Source organism: Eptatretus burgeri, chromosome 14 (genome assembly GCF_056783735.1).
Source record: "Eptatretus burgeri isolate ZD-2024b chromosome 14, Ebu_testis_v1, whole genome shotgun sequence".
Taxonomy (NCBI): domain Eukaryota; kingdom Metazoa; phylum Chordata; class Myxini; order Myxiniformes; family Myxinidae; genus Eptatretus; species Eptatretus burgeri.
The window spans coordinates 43,941,642-43,944,691 of record NC_140974.1 but is presented as its reverse complement, the minus strand read 5'-3'; the positions used below and the strand labels follow the sequence as shown (position 1 = coordinate 43,944,691).

Here is a 3,050-nt window from a genome sequence, read left to right as displayed (position 1 = left end):
ACTTGGTGGACATATTGGGTGTGTGACAAGGAAGAATTTGTTCAATTTTGGTGAAGATTCGAATCCGGATCTGGATACGAGAATTTTTTCAGCGATTCTTCACCATTGAGAGATAGGGCCAAAAACGATATATAGTATGATATTTCAAAAATGTATTGGGCCCGATATGTTCTCATGGATCAGGCATTGCGGGGCGGAGGTATGCACTTTACCGAGTGCCCTTCTAGTGTAATCTGGTATTGGTGTGGCGAGGATATGATGGGCCGAATGGCTTCCTTCTCACATAACTTCCTTGTTATTACAACTTTGGAGAATGCCACAGTGACTCACTAAGTCACTATTGTTGTGCTGATGTGCTTGAAGTCGTAAAAAAGGTGCTTCGAGTTGGAGTTATTAAATATGTTGTTCAACAGATCTCCAAAGACTATGAATTGTTTTTGCTCGAATTGAAAACATAATTATGAGACAATAAATAGACGACAAGGTCTCACCCAATGATTGCTTTGAGAATGTACATTATCAATAATCGAGCAATATTTTATTATTGGAGTCGACTGTTTTGGGATTCATCTCAAAAATCCTAAAATGTATTCCTAATTACCTGTGACGTGTGGCAGGTCATTCCACAAGAGCTCCATGTTCATGTTGTTGTTCTTCTTGTTGTTCTTGTTGGGGGTCGATTTTTGAAAGGTGCACCGGTTGGTCGGACAATACTCACATCTGTCACGTGACTCCACTCATGTTACGACCTCACCCTCGGGTAGAGGGCTCGGGGTAGTCTATTGTTCCGGAGGTCCTAATCGACGTGCTCAGGAGACAAATACATACCCCATGTGCGGTCGCGATGTTTCGGCAGTCAGATGTGACTGTGCGAAGATAACATCCTAATGCTGATGCCAATTCACAAACCCCACTCTTCAACACACAGTATCGTATGCCAGTCCAATAATGCAATGCAAAATTCAAAACAAGAGGAACAAATGCAAATGTGTTATGCAGTATAAAGAAATATAGGGTACATCACAAAGCAATTGATAAATCATGTCAAAAAAAGAAAGGAAAATAATAAAATATATGCAGTGGTAAGAATTAAGAAATTAAAGGACAGACAGACACCAAGACAAAATGGACAAAACAATTCCATGAGCCACCAGGTATCCCTAGCAAATCTCAAGGGGAAGGCAAAATAACAAAATAATATTTGCCAAGATATAAAGAAAATAATTGGGAAAGGAGACAGGTAGGTAGATTGGGGGGGGGGGGGCGAAAGAAGAAGAATTCAGGCCTGTTTGAGTTGACGTTCCAGCGGCCTCGCCGCAGCCACAGGCCACAAGGATGACACTTTACCAACACCCTTCCCTCTCTCTGGAAGGGTTCTCAAACTTCGCCAACGAACGAACCGGAGAAATTCCTGCAACACCATGAAGCCACAGTTGCTTCAGGTCAGCTCAGATGACACTCAGGAAGAGGAAACGCTTCTGAAAATATTCAGTCATTTTCAAAAATTCCAAAAGCTCCGAGTTCATATTAATCTATGCTGTTAGAAAATAACATTAAAAAAAAAATATATATATATATATAGATAGATATCAGGTTTTGAAATTTTAATGATAGTGCCTACCTCAGTGTCTTAAACACAGATGGCGCCTCCAACAGCTGGCCCAAGAAGGGATCACTCCAATCCTCAACGAGGTCTTACAGGCCAGGTCTTTCGTCTCACACACACCAGACCGCGCGTCCTGAGTTCATTCCCGCCTTTTCCTCTCATCCTCTCACAAGCCTTTACACCCGTCGCGCTCGCTGACACCTTCATTTCCTCACCACCCCGCTTGTCCTTTTTACTTTTCTGACCTAAAAAAAAATCCACACAGTTTTTTCGCACCAGACCGCATGAGGCCTCGAAGGGGGGAATACAAGGCAGAGGGGAAGGAAGGTCCTGTAGCAGAACTGCAAACAAAAAAAAAATTAAGGAAGTAAGAAACCCATCTTGAGAACCACAGCAACCACAGCAAAACCAATGCAATACCCCCTTTGAACGTAACATTCACCGTTACCATGGCATCCAGCCAAAATTATATGGCCGCCATCTTTTTTTGTGGTGGGCGTCTGCTGGTGATACTGTCGAATAAAAATTATTAGAAGGTTTAATGAAGCCCTTATGCTCCGCGCGAAAAATAGCGTTATGTAATTATTGAATGGTCCCAAGGGTGTACCACTTTTGCAAAAGTGGTACACCAGAATGGTCCCATGATACGAGGGTGAAGCATTTCGTGACCGTGTGGCCAATCAGCTCGTTCTGATATAACTGACGAATCAACGCTTTTGAGGGTGTTTTTACTGTGCGTTTCCCAATCGGTCTAATTCCAATTTTTAAAGCAAAATCACTTGCACTTAATGGTGAGCTCCCGCACCCCGAATAACCCTGTCCAGGTTTGTATGAACAAAAGGCTTATTATAAGAGAGCGGAAGAGGGAGACACAAGGTTGTGGAGAAATAAGAGTACGTTACGGTGTTTGTAGAGAAGTAGGAGTACGTTACGGTGTTTGTAGTGAAGTAGGAGTACGTTACGGTATTTATAGTGAAGTAGGAGTACAGGACAGTGTTTGTAGTGAAGTAGGAGTACTTAACGGTGTTTGTAGTGAAGTAGGAGTACTTAACGGTGTTTGTAGTGAAGTAGGAGTACTTAACGGTGTTTGTAGTGAAGTAGGAGTACTTAACGGTGTTTGTAGTGAAGTAGGAGTACGTTACGGTGTTTGTAGTGAAGTAGGAGTACTTAACGGTGTTTGTAGTGCAGTAGGAGTACTTAACGGTGTTTGTAGTGAAGTAGGAGTACTTAACGGTGTTTGTAGTGAAGTAGGAGTACTTAACGGTGTTTGTAGAGAAGTAGGAGTACGTTACGGTGTTTGTAGAGAAGTAGGAGTACATTATGGTGTTTGTAGTGAAGTAGGAGTACGTTACGGTGTTTATAGAGAAGTAGGAGTACATGACAGTGTTTGTAGTGAAGTAGGAGTACTTAACGGTGTTTGTAGAGAAGTAGGAGTACGTTACGG

General features: G+C 42.3%; 1 protein-coding gene across 8 annotated transcripts in view; it reads right to left on the bottom strand.

Moving 5' to 3' along the window:
* Positions 1 to 1,963, bottom strand: part of LOC147013058 (sterile alpha motif domain-containing protein 9-like) — a 49,863-nt gene extending 47,900 nt beyond the window's left edge. For 3 of the 8 annotated variants that reach the window (XM_085854549.1, XM_085854550.1, XM_085854553.1), the window contains exon 1: positions 602 to 1,259. The gene's annotated coding sequence lies outside the window, so the exon portion shown is untranslated. Of the gene's footprint in view, positions 1 to 601; positions 1,263 to 1,285; positions 1,412 to 1,621 lie in introns of those variants that run through there. The other 5 variants (XM_085854545.1, XM_085854548.1, XR_015051176.1 and 2 more) reach the window with 4 other exon arrangements.
* Between the last annotated feature and the right edge of the window lie 1,087 nt (positions 1,964 to 3,050).